Source organism: Mus musculus, chromosome 12, assembly GCF_000001635.26.
Source record: "Mus musculus strain C57BL/6J chromosome 12, GRCm38.p6 C57BL/6J".
NCBI classification, from domain to species: Eukaryota; Metazoa; Chordata; class Mammalia; order Rodentia; family Muridae; genus Mus; species Mus musculus.
The window spans coordinates 112,390,074-112,406,614 of record NC_000078.6 but is presented as its reverse complement, the minus strand read 5'-3'; the positions used below and the strand labels follow the sequence as shown (position 1 = coordinate 112,406,614).

At 48.4% G+C, this 16,541-nt stretch overlaps 1 long non-coding RNA gene across 1 annotated transcript; it reads left to right on the top strand.

Moving 5' to 3' along the window:
- The first annotated feature begins 802 nt into the window (after nt 1–802).
- On the top strand, nt 803–15,089 carry E330035G20Rik (RIKEN cDNA E330035G20 gene). The gene is made up of 3 exons (NR_166919.1): nt 803–1,027; nt 11,191–12,569; nt 13,098–15,089. It is a non-coding gene; the product is annotated as an RIKEN cDNA E330035G20 gene (long non-coding RNA).
- The last annotated feature ends 1,452 nt before the right edge of the window (nt 15,090–16,541 follow it).

Here is a 16,541-nt window from a genome sequence, read left to right as displayed (position 1 = left end):
GGCAGCAGGCAGGACACAGCATCCTGAGAGAAGCCAGATCGCAAACCCTCACTTTTCTCTACCTAGGTGCGGGCTGATCTCTGTACCTCTGCAGAGCCACCCCGAAAGTACATCTGGGGCTCTGGGGCCCAGAGTGGCGTGCATGGGAAATTTGAGGGCGCAGATTCAATTCATCATTATTTATGAACCAACACGAGGTAGTTTATTACACTGATCACTCACTAATCATCTCCCATAAATGCAGGGACCGACAAAATCCCACCGAATCAATAAAGTGGTAAGTTCCATGTCTAAATCACGGCGCCCAGTGCTCTTGAGTAAACCTTTCGGTAATTTACAAAGGCTGTTGAATTTTATAGTAAGTGTTTTTCAAACCAAGCTGGATTCTAAACAATAATGACTTTTTAATGTGGCTCTGTGATTACATTGTCATAGTGAAATACGGGGGTCTTTGACTGCATCCGAAATGAGCCCGGTGTGAATTACTCCGAGGCATGGGCCAGAGCGGCCCCAGGTAAAGCAATCTCAATAAATCACCCTCCAATCCGGGTGGCCTGGCAGGCGAGGCCTGATGCCAATTTTTGCAACTCAAATTTCAACGGACAATTTGTAAACAAGTGCTTCCATTTGTTCTAAAGCAGTGGTCATGGTCAGGCGCCCTCACAGTGGTGGCGGCAGCCTTCCTAGTGTTGGCCCTCGACCTTGGATAGGAGTGGGATAGTGGCCGCTGGACCACATAGTTGTTTAAACAGAAACAAGTGTAAGATAACTGACTCAAGTGCCAGCCAAGTGTAGAGTGCTCAGTGTGTAACATTGTAACATTGAAGAGTAGTTTCTTGTCCCGGGAGGTCCTGCTGGGCAGTGCTGGGGCCAGGCCTGGGTTTCACTCTCCCTTGAAGGTTGTGATGATCCAGTCTGCTGGCAGAAAAGCTCCAACATGCTGGGCAGGCAGGGCTTCCAGAAGCTGCGTGCTGGCTACACTCTAGGCTGCGACACTCCTGATAATCCCAAAGCTACTGGATGAGAGGTGAGCTCGGACCATCTCTGAGTCCAAGTGTGACTGACGGCTGAGTGACTCCCATGGCTGAAGAAGTTGGGTTGGATGCTGCTGTGGCTGCCGGGCCTGTGGTCCAATCCTGGCCCCTCTCACTCCCACTTTTCAGGCCCCTTCTCGGACTGGCCTAGCTTTGGATGGGTGTGTGGGTTTCCTCAGATCCTGACCACTCCCAGGATGGGTGCATAGCTGGCTGGGTGGAGACTGGAGATTCTCTGCCAAGGGTCCCCCCATTGGCCTTCCCTGCCCCTTCAGGCAGGATAGATTCATCCTTCTCTCTCTGGGGGTTCAGATTCCTCTCTCCCTACAGAAATGAAGAAACCAAGTTTCTAGAAATCTTGAGATGACCTCAGTGAATACAGAAGTTTCCAGGGTGCCACATGCCTCCTTGGCGTCCCTGAGGCTTGTCTCCCAGAGTGGAGATTAGTGCCATGCCTTCCTTGGAGTCCCAGAGGGCAGTTAGAAGGCCTCTGAGGGCTTTCTGACCTCAGAGAGGGTGGTCATAAGGCAGTGAGGACTTGGAGGCAGGTACCCCAGGGAGAAGCGCAAGCATATGTCACACACACACACGCACACGCACACGCACACACACACACACACGCACGCACACGCACTCGCACACGTGCACACACACACACACACACACACACACACACACACACACTACTACCACAAGTGTCTTCCTGTGATCTGAACTTCTCTTCCAAGGCTCTTGGCATCTAATTCCCACTCAGTAGAGAGGGAAACAGAGGCCTAAATGGAGTGAGCACTTGCCTGGATCAGGAGGAAAACTGCACCAAGTTCTACCTGCACCTTAGTCCTCAGGGGCCTGGCCTCAATGTGTGCACACGGGATAGGTGAGCACTGCTAGGGACTTGGTAGGAAGGCCGAGGAAATTAAATGAGTTAATGAATCGCAGATGGTTAGGCCCAAGTAAGGCTTGTTATTAAGTTCCTTTCCAGTATTTAACGAAAGCGTTTGTTCACAGCCGGGGGACCGTTTTAGAGAGGGAAGGGGTTCGCAAAGAAGCCGAGCTCTGTAACTTACATCTCTTCTTCATAAAATTGGGGGGAGGAAGCAAGGAGCTGAACTGCCTCCCATCAAACACAAGACTCATTTAACTTCTGTAACGTGGGACTCGTGACTGGGAGGTCCCTGGGGAGAATAAATTCAGCCCTTTAAGGGAAGAACGGTTGTGCTGAGTATATCATGTCAAAAATTAGCATATGAACTTCAAATCCATGCCCCAATTCAAAATCTGATTTAACAAACTGCTCTTATTAAAGTCAATTGGCGAGCATTCCATTATCAAAACAAATGAAATCTTTCCCGTCTAGGAGATAAATAATTTTCTCCCCACACCTAAGCGGGAGGCATTAACTTAACGGGTAATGATCTAAATTATGTATTAAACTCAATTACTTTTTATTACCACTTTCCAATTAGGGTACCCTGATTGACTGCTAGGCACAGAGACTACTCCTGGGCTGTACCTGGGCCCCCCAGCCCTGGAGCTGGCTCCACGGGCCTGATTCACCCCCAGCTTAATTGAGTGTGTCTCTGCCTCACTCTAGAGAGAGTGTGAGGAGCAGCTTCTAACGGCGAATAAACAACCATGAGGCATGATTACCAGCTAAATTACCCATCGCCAGAATCGCTGCAATGACTGTTCCCCACGTGACAACACAGCACTGAGCCGGGCTTTGAGATGCCATGCCCAGGGCTGGCTCTGGGAAAGGGTATAGGTTGTGGTCCAAACTGAGTGCTGTTGCTACAGGGAATGTTTGAGTACCACAGGCTCCCACTCCGCTGGAATTTCACTGCTTGTAGTTTCAGTCATGTGAGGTCAATCTTGGTTTGACAACACAAAATGAAATAATTCAAAAATGAGCAAATCCAGACTCTATACACACATTTGTGAGTTGTGTGATGGGACTTCATCATTTCCCATCACCTACTGCAGCGTGTGAGCCATGCCTCAGTGCAGGTCTCCATCCCTCGGGGCAGCTATCCACACTGTATATACACGCACCCTGCCTGGTAGTTCCAGCCCAATTGTTGGATGGATGGTCACAACATATCAGTACTCTGTTCAAACCCTTGTTTTTATTTAATACTAGCATCAAAGTGTAAGAGTGCTACTTTTGGCGGTTTGGACGCCTGACACTGTCACATCACCCTGTCATTGACCCCACTTCACCCATCACACACTGTCACTCACACTACTGACAAGGAGGAGGATGTGGGCAGTGAGAGCTAAACCTTGGCCACCTACTACAGCGCATGTGTGAAACTGTTTGTTACTTTGACCTCTTGGTATTTCTACTTTGTAAATTATGCTCTGTAAGGAAAGACAGTGTGCACAGGGTTTGGTGCTAGCTACTGTTTCTGGCGCTTGCTGAGTGTTCAAGGAAGAGCTCTTTACAAAGTCCATTTAAGTTGAAAACTGCACCTACCCCAAGGAGCAAGGCCTCCCTTCAGAAGAACACTTTGTATCAACATGTTTGCAAACACGGACAGGATTACCACATTAGATAGCAGATGTTCTGGAATGTTCATTCCTCAAAGATTCCCAGAGCATGATGAGTTGATCACCATACAAAACAGGGACATTCTGGTACCATGGAATTGAATGTGTGGGTCAGAGCGGAGCTAGGGTGGCAACTGGCTCAGTAAATGCTTTAGTTAGGGTCTCTATTGCTGTGAAGAGACACAGTGACCACAGCAACTCTTATAAAGGAAAACATTTAACTGGGGCTGGCTCACAGCTCAGAGATTTAGTCCATTGTCATCGTGGCAGAAAGCGTGATGGCACGCAGGCAGATATGGCGCTGGAGAAGGAGCCGAGAGGTCTGCATCTGGACTTGGCAGACAGCAGGAAGAGGGGGAGACTTTTGGCTTGACTTAAGCATCTGAGACCTCAAGACCTACCGACCCCCAGTGACACCTTTCTCCACCTACTCCAGGAAAGTCACACCTCCTAATAGGGCCTCTCCCCATGAGCCTAAGGGGGCCATTTTAACTCAAACCACTGCAGTGAATACAGGGAATACACCATAACAATGCATTTGATGGTGCATGGTGCCTTGGGATAAAGGAGCAGGATGGGAGTGAGGTTGTGTTGGCCAGGGAGGGAAAGAGCATGACTTTCTACCCCGGGAATCAGGTGGGCCAATAAGAAGAGTCCTTTGAGAAGATTGTGGGGGGAGGCCAGGGACAAGTCTGGCTGTCATTAGGGGGCAAGGAGCCAGCAATCCAGGAGGGCAGTGCCAGGGTGCTAAGCACTTATTTCACTGTGGGAGCAGCTACAAGCAGGCTGCCCCCCAGGGCCTCAGACTGGTCCCTCTCTTCCTGTTTCCTCCTGGGAGGACGGGAGATGAACTCAGTCTGTAGAGGCTACTGTGGGAAAGGGTTTGAGAACACAGAGAAATGCCCATGAGGGAAGGGATACCCTACACTGGGCTGCTGCTCTGCTCCTGAGGCCTGGACCGGAGGGAACTTGGGCTTGCTCATCCACTAGGGTCTATGAGAGCAATGTGACTGAAGTCATACTTGACCCTTCGTGTATAGAGCAGAGGGCTCCCGTGAACATCTGGAAAGGCAGTGAGCTTCATCGGCTCATAGGCCTGAGCTGTCCTGATGATAAAGGTGTTCAAGCTGGGGCAGGCGAGGCTGACTGGACATCATTGAAGTACATCTCCATGTAGCCAGCTGTTATGTACCATGGCAATTGTCAGTGCCACCAGGCCAGTAAGGTAAGTTCCTGCCATTGCCCCAGGAAGACTGAGGTGGACAGGGACACCGAGGGGAGCCAGGCAGGTATTCTAAATGTCCATTCCAGCTCATGAGCCCCAACATCCAAAGGATGAATGGCCATCATTTTCCACTGAACTCGGGGTCTGCAAAGCCTCTCTGAGTGGTGCTGGCTGATTGGGGTCTCAGTCCTCAATGTGCCTTCCTTGAAAAGTCTCTCATAGGAGGGAACCCAGGAGATGCTCTGAGAGGATGTGCCCTCTGGGCAGCTCAGTGTGAGACTGGCAGAGTGGTGACTCTAGTTGGGGTGGTGGTATCTGCTGATGGACTTCCAGCCCAACTGCAGGGCTCTGTAGTGGGTCTTAGCAGGGCGGCTCTGAGGACCTGGTGGGATAATAAAAAGGAACAGAGCAGGCCAGTATGGAACACAGGTAGGTGCTAGCCAGGCACCAATGGCCACCCATTAAATCAAAGCCTGACAGATAAGGATGGGAAAGGCAGACAGGTGTGTGTGTGTGTGTGTGTGTGTGTGTGTGTGTGTGTGTGTGTGTGTGTGTGTGTGTGATGAGTCTGTGCACAGATGGTATTTGAATAAGCAATGTCCCCCATAATCTCACTTAAATATAAGACTATTTCAAGAATAGGGTCCCCAGTTGATAACGCTGTTTGGGAGGTGTAGGAGGTGTGGCCTTGGTGGAGGAAGTATGTCGAGGCAAGCTTTAAGAGATTGAAAACTCGCACTATTTTGAGTCTTCTCTTTGTGGGTGCTTGAGGTTCAAGGTGAGAGCTCAGTTTGCTACTCCAGCTACGACGCCTGTGAACCCTTGTCCCTGTGGAGTCGTACACCAAATAAACCCTTGTCCCTGGGCTGGCTGCCTTGGTCATGGTGTTTTTATCACAGCAGCAGAAAGTAACTAGGACAGGCAGCAGCTGTGAGTGTGTACAAGATGGGGGGGGGGAGATGACAGGTGGGTGACAGCTGGGAGTGTGTGCAGCCAGATGGGAAGGGTGAATACAGACAGGTGAGCAGCCTTGCACATTGTCAAAGTTCTCAGGTTTGTTCTAAAACCCTATGAGCTCAGAGGTCTTCATCACTTAGTTCTATCCAAAGGAACACCCAGGTTCCATGCTGTGGAGTCAAGCAGGTGGCGACATCTCTAGGTACTTCCTCTTCTTCCTCCTAAGTCATGTTCAAGTCCTTTTGTCACAACTGCCTGGCTGGGATGCCCACATCCTCAGAGCCAGGCAGGCTTCCCCATACTCAGTAACCGCCCTTCAAACCTCACCCTCAGCTCTATGACTGAGCCGCAACTTCACCAGCGCCTCTCACGGTGCCAAGATGCTCCTCATGAGTGCTTCAGGCCGCGCAAACCAGCATCAGGTGCGAGACTCCCACATAGTCCTGAGTTCAGCTGTCAGCCTGAGATGCAGCCCTGGCCTCTTCAGGACCGCTCTGTGTGCTGACCCTGAGGAGTCACTTTTCACAAGATTTCAGCTCAGTGATGGTGGCCTCACCTTTACTGCAGCCTGTTCCTCAGCCCTGCCTTACCAGCATCAGTTGTCCCAGTATAGTTAGTTTCACTTCCACAGTCTTTTTTTTCAATTTTTATTAATTCTTTCTGATGAACCCCAATCCCACCCATCCCCCTTCATTGTTCTCTGCCCTTGCAACCTCCCCTGACCATTCATAGGGTCTCAATTCAAGTAAATCACATTGATACTGTCTTAGTCATGGTTCTCTTCCTGCACAAACCTCATGACCAAGAAGCAAGTTGGGGAGGAAAGGGTTTATTCAGCTTACACTTCCACACTACTGTTCATCACCAAAGGAAGTCAGGGCTGGAACTCAAGCAGGTCAGGAAGCAGGAGATGATGCAGAGGCCATGGAGGGATATTCTTTACTGGCTTGCTTCCCCTGGCTTGCTCAGCCTGCTCTCTTATAGAACACAAGACTACCAGCCCAGGGATGGCACCACCCACAATGGGCCCTCCCCCCTTGATCACTAATTGAGAAAATGCCTTACAGCTGGATCTCATGGAGGCATTTCCTCAAGTGAGGCTCCGTTCTCTGTGATAACTAGAGCTTGTGTGAAGTTGACACACAACACCAGCCAGCACGGGTCCCCCCCACAGAGCTTTTGAGGGACTCTCAAACTTCTCTTTAAATTTAATAAGGCAGGCTTCCATCCTCAGTGTTATCTTCCAAGTTCCCACTACAGCTCTTTAAGCTCTGAGCACTCACTGGCTTTTCCAATCCAAAGCTCCTAAACATTCCACCTTCCTCTGCATAGCAGCCCAAGGCATACATTCTGGTCAGCACGGCCACACCCCACCCTCTGGTTCCAATTTCAGTCCTAGATTGGTTTCTGTTGCTGTGATAGATTTCATGACCAAAAGTTACCAGGGGGAGGAAAGGGTTAATTTAAAGGTTTACCACCTCAAGCATTGAGGGAAGCAAAGGCAGAAACTCAGGCAGGAGCGGAAGCAGGAACTATGGGGGAATGCTGCTCACTGGCTTGCTCCCCACGGCTTGCTTTACTTGTGCAATCTAGGAACGCCTACTCACTCAGGGTTGGCACTGCCCACAGGGGGTTGCCCCCCCCAACACCAATCATCAATCAAGAGAATGTCCCAATGACAAAGCCACAGGCTAGTCTGATGGATGACAATTCCTCAGCTGAGGGTCCTTCTTCCCAAGTGACTCTAGCTTTTATAACGTTGTCAAAAATAACTATTATAATGACTAACCCTGGAGGTCCCCCCTAGCCCTTTTACCAGCTGTGGTTCATCCAGAGACAGTATGTGCCCACAGACTGGACACTGTATGCTCAAGGCAGGCTGAGCACCGCCTAGTATGCGGCTAAAGAAGGTGGCCTAGGAGTTCCCTTTCTGAAAGGAGATGGGATGGGACCCCAAGTTTAGAACCCCAGACTCCCTGGTTACAGGGGAAAGCTCTGACTATAGCAGTGAAAGCTGCCTGGAGAAGGGGGGACCTGTACCCCATTCACCACTGTGGACGCCTGGATCTTAACACGCATGGCAGATGCCTCGCCTCGAAGCGCCGAAGCCACAGCCACCGCCCCATCTTGCACGGACCTGGAATTTGCTTTTTGTTTGTGTGATGAATTCTTAGGATGCTCGAGACAGAAATTAATTTTACTTATTCCTCCAAGCGGTCATTAGAAAAGCTTTTAATGAACACAGTAAAAACCAACTAATTATCGCAATGGCATTTTACTCTAAATAAAATTGACAGGAACCAAGAATATGATGCATATAATTCTCCTTAGTTTATTAAAACCCATTTATCACATTTTATCCTAGAGGAAACTGATCATATTAGTCTGTGATAATTTAGCTAATATTTTCTCGGTGCATCTAATATTTAAGGGGAGTTGATATTAAAGCCATTGCACATTATGTGGTGATGGCCCGCGTTCTGATTTCTCTTCCCGTTGAAGGATGGACACTGACAAATCTCATCCTGCATGGCACTTTCCGGTCTGAAGAACTTCCCTCTCAGCTGGTGGAGTCAACTGACTGTCAGTACCAGCCTGGGGCCCAGACAGCCCCCATTTCTTACGCACACCACCATCACCACCACCACCGCCCTTGTGCCTCCCAGTGTGTGACAGACAATTCTTGAGTACAGTGAAAAGAATTTATTTCTGATATTTTGTTTTTAAAGCTTGAGGTTGGACACAGCTTTTCATTACCCATTTTACCCTCCGTTGTTCTTGAGTTTGGGCCACGAGACATAACTGGATTCAGAAGATGGGATGCCTAATCCACTTACTGAGTGCAGGTTGCTCTGTGGGCTTTGGGAATGGCTTGAGCGTTCCTGAGAAATGCCATCCTCCACCTACAGACACACACTTCTTCCCCTGGCCTCCTCCATCCTCTCTATAAGGATGGCGATTGTATGCGTGGATTTGCCTGGATTAAGAATATCCAGGTTCTTAGATGCCTTTGTATCTGGACACCTGAGTGAGCTCTTACTTTGATGAAAAGGTAAGTCACATGGTTTAATGGCAATGGGCTGTGGATGAAATGAAAGTGATGGCTGCATGCTCACATGACAGTTTCTTTGGGTCAGTGAGGGTCCCAGGCAGACCCTGGCCACGGAACCCTCTATGTTCTTCTCTTGCCAAGTCTCTGGGTCCAACCTGTTGTCCAAGGACTTTGCTCATTCCTTGGCTTGGAAACACCCAACTCATGTGGCCCAGCCTTCACTGCATGGAGGCTCCATCCCTGTACTGGCTGGTTTTGTGTGTCAACTTCACACCAGCTGGAGTTATCACAGAGAAAGGAGCCTCCCTTGAGGAAATGCCTCCATGAGATCCAGCTATAAGGCATTTTCTCAATTAGTGATCAAGGGTGGGAGGGCCCATTGTGGGTGGTGCCATCCCTGGGCTGATAGATAGTCTTGGGTTCTATAAGAGAGCAGGCTGAGCGAGCCAGGGGAAGCAAGCCAGTAAGTAACATCCCTTCATGGCCTCTACATAAGCTCCTGCTTCCTGACCTGCTGGAGTTCCTGTCCCGACTTCCTTTGGGGATGAACAGCAATGTGGAAGTGTAAGCTGAATTAACCCTTTCCTCCCCAACTTGCTTCTTGATCATGACATTTTGTGCAGGAACAGAAACCCTGACTAAGACAATTCCCAACTTGGGTGGCCCCAGCCTTCACTGGATGGAGGTTCCATATTAGTCTTCGGTATCTCTCCTGTCCTCCAGTTCCCAGCCAGGGCAACCAGAACATTCCACAAGGATGGGCAGGCATCCCTGCCTCCCCTGGCCCCAAGCATTGCTTAGCCATCCTACCATGTTAAAGAACATCTGGCCTTGACTGTAGGACAGGACTGATCTCATTGAATGGTGCAAGTCCTCCTGGCTTCTCCCTCTCCTCCTTGCCCTCATAGGAAAGCCCACATCTAAGCTGGGAGTGCCAAGATTCACCTTACCAACTCCTGTGAGTACACAGGATGTGGCCATGGATTGGAAAAGTCCCTTGCCTCGTCTGGCTGCCCATGGCCAGCTCCTCTCCCTCTGTGGGAGCCCTTCCTGGTCTCCACTGGTCTGCCTGACCATTCCCAGTCTCTCCCTACGCATGCACCTCCCTCCTCTCCTGCCCACTCCCTGCCTTCCTGCTATCTCTACCTGCAATAGCGAGATTTGTTCTCCAAAACCACAACTGGTGGACTCCGTCTCCTCCACCTCTGAGCACCACCATCTCCTTCAGTCTGGCTCTTCCTTAAGGTTCCCTATCTCACAGTGGGGTTCAGCTGCCCCCCTGGTCTCCATGCCCCAGCTCACCTGACCAATTTTCGCCTATTCTGTGGAGCAGCTCTCCGGGGCTCATCCTGTTCAGGTGATACCTTCTGTCCCCGGCTTCAAGCATCGTCCATCCATCTCTGACACTGGACTCTCAACCTTCAGTTTCTTCCTTCCTAAGCTTGCAATCTGTACACCTAGTGGCCCATTTTTAATTTCTTTTTATTGTCTTCAGTCATTTGTTAAATCATGCCCACCGCACATGGACGGGAGCATGGGGAACACTCAGCCCACTGCCTTTTGTGGTACTGAGCGCTGCTCCTGAGCGGGGCCCCTCCCGGCAGCGGGAATGGCTATCTTCTTCCCTGTGGCCAGCGCACATGCGCTCGTAGGGAGGGAAATATACAGTTTTGTCTGGCGATTTTGCTGTCACACAAATGGAGTCATACATATTTCATGGGTTGTCTGCAGCTTGCTTTTTATATTTAACACAGTGTCTCGGGAGCTCTCCCTGTTGGCACATGCAGCCTGACCTCGTTTTTTTTGATAGCTGTAGATTCTTCTCTCTTATGGGTGATACTGCTGTGTGGCAGGCTCTCTCGCTAGGAAAAAAAAATGGACTTGTTTCTTCTTCTCTCCTTTAATCATTTTTTCCTATTTCCCAAGTGCAGGCATGTGTCATAATCAGGACTCCCCACCGGCCACGCGGGCCAACTCTGCCTTTGCTATGTCTGCCACTGCAAGAAGTCATCTGTCTGCTTTTACAGTTTCCTCCCAGTTTTAGGGAAGAAAAGTAATATCTCATGGTCGCGTTCACCAACGTCCCCCTGATTAATGGTGAAGCCAGTACCGGTTTTCAAGCTTGTCTATCTTCAGATGACTTTCTTTACCTCACAGAATGTTCCCGGTGTTTGTGACACACCTCAGCCTGTCCCAGGGGACAGCCTGTCTCCTGACTCCCAGCCCCCGACTGCTTGTGTTTTCTGTCTCCCGAGTGTCTCCACTGCTCTGCCGAGCAGTCTCCTTGTCACATGTAACTTGTGTCTGCAAGTCCAATTGCCATCACTCTCCATTGTCAAACACCAATGTTTAAAACTGTTCTCTGTTCCCAGGGAGTTTCACACGGCCTGTCAAATCCACGGGAGATTGGATTGCCACCTGATTGGGATTCCGCTGTGTGGACAGATCGCTGTGGAAGACTGTGGTGGTTCACAGCCTTTCCTCACAGAAGAACCGGGCATCTCTGTCTCCACTTGCTCAGATCTTCTTTTATGCCGCAGTAGAGTTTACAGCCATCCACAGCATGGGTTCTGTCTGCGTGTCTGTTGGATTTATTTTCCTTAGGGGGCTTCAGCTTCTCTGGCCACTGTCAACAGGCAGCTGCTTTTACATGGTAGATTTGTAGGCCTGCCCTGCCCTGACTGCATCAGTAAGCTCTCTTGAGTTTTCCTTGCTCCCCACACCCTCTGGTTCTCTAGACCTCATTGTATTCTCAGTGAGCCACAATATCATTTGACCCGGTACCTGCAGTTTTTTTTTTTTAATACTGTACTGACCTAGCTCCTTGTGAGGATTAGAAGTGGGGTGTGGGTATCCTCATGTTGCTCCAACTTTAACGAGGTCCTCAGATGCCGCTCAGAGCACAGCTTTCTCTGTTCCTACTTCCTAAGGAATCCCCAGGCCGGCTGGGGTGAGTTATCAAATGCTACTTGGGTGTGTCCTAAACCTCTGCCTTTTCTACCTGAGTGAATTATAGCAACGACCTCAGTGGATTCCGAACATCAGGTGCCCATGTAGTAATTTCTGTCGTCATCCTCCTCCCTCAGGGTCCTGGCTTCTCCAGGCTGACCCTACTTTCCCAAGCTCGTATCTCCTTCTTACAAATGTCTCAGCTTCGGCAGGTAGAGGGTGGTCCCTGCTCTGCCCGTGGTGCCTGGTTGCCTTTCTGGTGTCTAGATGTATACTTTCTACGATGTGCACATATCCACTCACACGAGTTCATGGGTTTGAAAGTTTACCCACGTGGCAAAGTGGCAGCGATAGTGGCAGCTTCCTTTTTTTTTTTTTTTTCAAGCAACATCCAACTTTCTTAGTGTGGTGGTTGATGGCAATCCAGCTAGCTTTAGCTGACTGGGTCAAGAAGGCATGGCGTCTCATCTCTTCCCAGGGATGGGACTCTCAGCCTGTCTCTTCTGCCTGACGGGCAGCAATGTCTGATGCCCCGCTGCGTGTTTGCCACCTGGAGTCTGCGAATGCAGGCCCTCAGGACAACACCCTCTGGCTGGGAGGGCAACCTTGGACCCTTGGGGTTCGTATGGACAGAGCTCCGAACAGTTCTTGGTAGGTGACAGGTGTTTGGTGAACCCAACCCGCGAGCGTGCTGAACGATCATGATTAAGAAGCGAGCGGGCTGTCTCGATGGTAATGTCAATTTACCCTCCAGCCAGAACTTCTCAGAGCTTCCGGTTCCACGGATTCACAGCAGCACTTGGTGAGATCAGATTTCCTAATTCTTTATACTCTAATGGGTGAAAGATGGCATCTTGTTGTTTTAATTTGTGCTTCTCTGTGTTAGGCCTGAAGCTGAACACGAGTTCACATATTTATGGCGAGGCGTCCTCTCCCCATATTTATTGTTTCTTATCATTTCTTCATTCTTCCATCGCCCGCTTGCTGTTCCCTTATTGATTTCGAGGAATTATTTATGTATCTGGGTAGTGATACTTTATTGGTTATACGGGTTATAAATATATCCTCCCCGACCAAGGCTTGTATTTTTCTCTTTGTTGATGGTGTCTTCTGCTGAACAGAACTTTAAATTTTCATGCGTCTGCTGCATCAGACGCTCCCTTCCATTTTGTGGTGTCCACGTAAACCCGTCCGTTAGCTTCTCAGTTCCCTGTCCTCATGTTCAGACTTTGACCCACTTGAGACTGGTTTTAGTTTATGGTGCAAACTGGGTTTTTGTGTCCTGTAATAGCAGTACTGTGGATCTAATGAATTCACCCTTTCTTCACAGGGAACCCACGTATCTCACGCCACCGCCATGTGTGCTGACAGCCTTGTTCTGGCTCTCCCTCCTGCTGCATGTCTCCATCCCTGAACCGTAACTTGTTCCCTTTAGAGACCTGAGCTTTACAACTGTGCCGTGCCAAGTGCTGCTCAGAGCTCTGTTGACATGGACCTCAAGAGACCACAACACCTCCTTCCAAGCTTCTGTCCCACCTACAGGGTCTTGACATCCAGAAGGGAAGATCTCATTTGTCTTCAGGCATATCTTGACTATTTTCGGACCACGGCTATTCAATAATCTAAGAGAGAAAGAGAGAGTCAACTACACTGACTAAGCCAGTTAAGTGTATATATGAGCCCTTTAATTTTGACTGGCAACCAAGAGTGGGCTAATGTCTCAGAGTCTTTTCATGCTGAATATCAGGGGCACAGAATTTTTAAAAGACAAAACCCATGAGGATCAGGGTGACTTTAAAGCATTCATTCTTGACAGAGCATAAGCGATTGTTTCAGACAAAAATAATGGCAACTATTTTTGATGTATACCTTCTTCATTTATCCTAGTTGATATTGTTTGTATAAATGTTATTTTAGTTACTATATCTGACCACGGTCAAGGTCATGGAAATCTCAAGTGTTGCCAAGGCAGAGGGGAGAAGAGGGCTGAGAACTAAGCAAACACAAATGGAGTCAGAACAAGATGGCCTTACCTTGGTCACTTCACTATGATCTATTAATTTTATGAACTAGCTTGGACTAGATTGAAAACTCATTTAATCTTTGTATTAACTTAAAGAGAATTTTCATTAGCAGTGACTCTTTCCATCCGTGGAGATGGTTTATCTGTTCCTATATTAAAGTCTTCCTTCAAGCCTTCCACCACAGTCTAGCTGTTCCCTTCCAAGCCAACATTGCTACTGTAACCTTGGGAACGGTGATTTGTTCTCACATCTGGCTTCTTATTACATCACCTTTACTATCTATCTCTCATTTTTGCTATTTCTTATGCTGAATTTATTTTCTTCAACTCACTGGACTCCGGTGGATTCTAATTGTTTTCAGTAGATTACATTGAAAATTGCACAGCTTGGGATAAGGCAGGAGAGATGTCTCAGTGACTAAGAATGCTGACTGCTCTTGTAGAAGATCTGGGTTCAGTTCCCAGCATCTGCATGGTGGCTCACAACCCTCTGTAACTCCAGTACCAAGGGATCCAATACTCTCTTTGGCCTCTGCATGCACCAAACATGCGCATGGTACACAAACGTACACGCAGGCAGAACATTTGTACACATAAGACAAAAATAAATGTTTTTAAAATGCCCTTTCTTTTCGTTGCCACCCTTTGCTGCTGGGCTCTCCAGCACACCGAAGGCAGAGGGCAGAGTCAATGTGAAAGGGCAGTGCTGGATTGTATCATGATAGATACTGTTCTCATGTCCATCTAAGGAAATGCTCTGTGTTCTTTGGTTGCTCCCCTCAGACCCTGGGTTAGCATCCGTGGGCCCTCGTGCTTGCGTGCACCATCTTATGCTGCTATTATCAGCGCTCAGCACTGCGGTCCACAGTCTCCCTTTGCTGTTATTCGGTCCTCAGTCTCTCTCTGAGGTCAACCAGAGCGCTCAGCACTGCGGTCCACAGTCTCCCTCCGAGGTCACTCAGAACAACTTGCATTGTCTCATGCACACAGCCTGGCCCTGCATTCTTCATGTGTTCAGTTTTGTTTCCTTCTGGTCCACGCATACCTCTCACCAGTGCATTGTGGGAAAGCTCCCAGGATGCTCAGGATCTGACTATTGTTTTCCTCTTCTCACTTGAGATGTTGTGTTGCACTGTGTGTTGTCTGGACTGTGTATTTGTGAGCACACTGGCACCTGCCTCACCACAGTGCCTTTATAGTCTTTCTCTTCCAGACTGCTTTTACAATGTGTACTTTAATGATAGTATTGTTAAAAGGCAGTGTTGGATGATTGACACAAAATAAACTGCACAGGGCGGCACAGGGTGCGTGTGTGTGGCGTGGGGGGATGCGCGCATGTGTGCATGCATTATTGCTCACACATGTGCATGAATGGCTGTGCTTGCCTATGCATGGGTACAGAAACCAGAGGTCAACAATCATGTCTTTCTCTGATATTCTCCACTGAGTCTCTCACTGAATCTGGAGCTGACTGGTTTTCTAGCTGGCCTGCTTGACTAGAACTCCTGTAATCTTCCTGCTTCCATCCCACAGCACCTGAGTAACAGGTGTTTGCTACCTTGCCCAGGTCTTATGTGGGTGCTGGGGCGTCCAAGCTCAGCCTCCGATGCTTGCACAGGATGCGCCGCCCATACTCTCCTGCACATGATGGAAGTATAAAATGTGATGCATTTGTACTGTTGAACGTGTAAGGTCATTGCTACCATGGCAGAAACAGGGACACAGGGACATTAACCCCCTCCTCCTTCTCTTCCTCTTCCTCCTCCTCCTCCTCCTCCTCCTCCTCCTCCTCCTCCTCCTAGTTCTGTATCCTTGGCTTTGTCCCTAGGAAAACACTGCCAAGTTGCCAGTCACTCCAGCTTAGTTCAAGTTCTCCATAATTTATACAAATAGAGGCATAGAGTATATCTCACTACTTGGGGGTAGGTGGAGGGAACTAGCTTCTTTCCCTTAGCAAATTATTCCGAACCATCCGCATGCATTTACGAACAGAGAATGAATGTGCCCGATGTGTTAACACATTCACCAGCTGAACATTTGAGTTGTCTCCAGCTTTTGTATATTTCACACAAAGCTGGGTAAGAATTCATACACAGATCTTTTGGAGGCAAGCTCTTGTTGCCTACAAGTAAAACGGTGGTACCATAGAATGGGCAAGAACCCAGCATTATCTACCAAAGAATTGTGTTTTCTCTGTGGTTGAATAGTCTCTATAGATTTGGCACAAATCGGTTGACCATGTATATTTGAATCTATTTCTGAATTCTCTGTTATGTCAATATTTGAGACTCCAAATGTCAGTGTTTACTGAGAAGGAACAGGACAGCATTTTGGTTGCGATCCATTGACTTATGAATAAACATGGATAGGCAGCCTCCAGCTCCCCATCCATGAACGTGGTCCACAGCCCACTTGATTTGGCCTTCTTTATACTTCACGCTGCATTTTTGAATATATATATGTGTGTGTGTGTGTGTGTATATATATATATATATATATATACACACATATATATTTTTTTTCTAATCAATTCTTTGAGAACTTCATGAATGCAAACAATGTATTTTGGTAATATTCACACCCACTTCCCCTCCTAGAACTACCCCCAAACCCCTTCAATTTTTTGTCTTCTTTTTATAACCTGCTGCGTCTGTTTTTATTGCTTTAATATACAAATGCCACATATCTTTTGTTAGCACTATGACTAAGCATCTAATGTGTCAGTGGCCTGTAAACGTTTATCAACGTCGG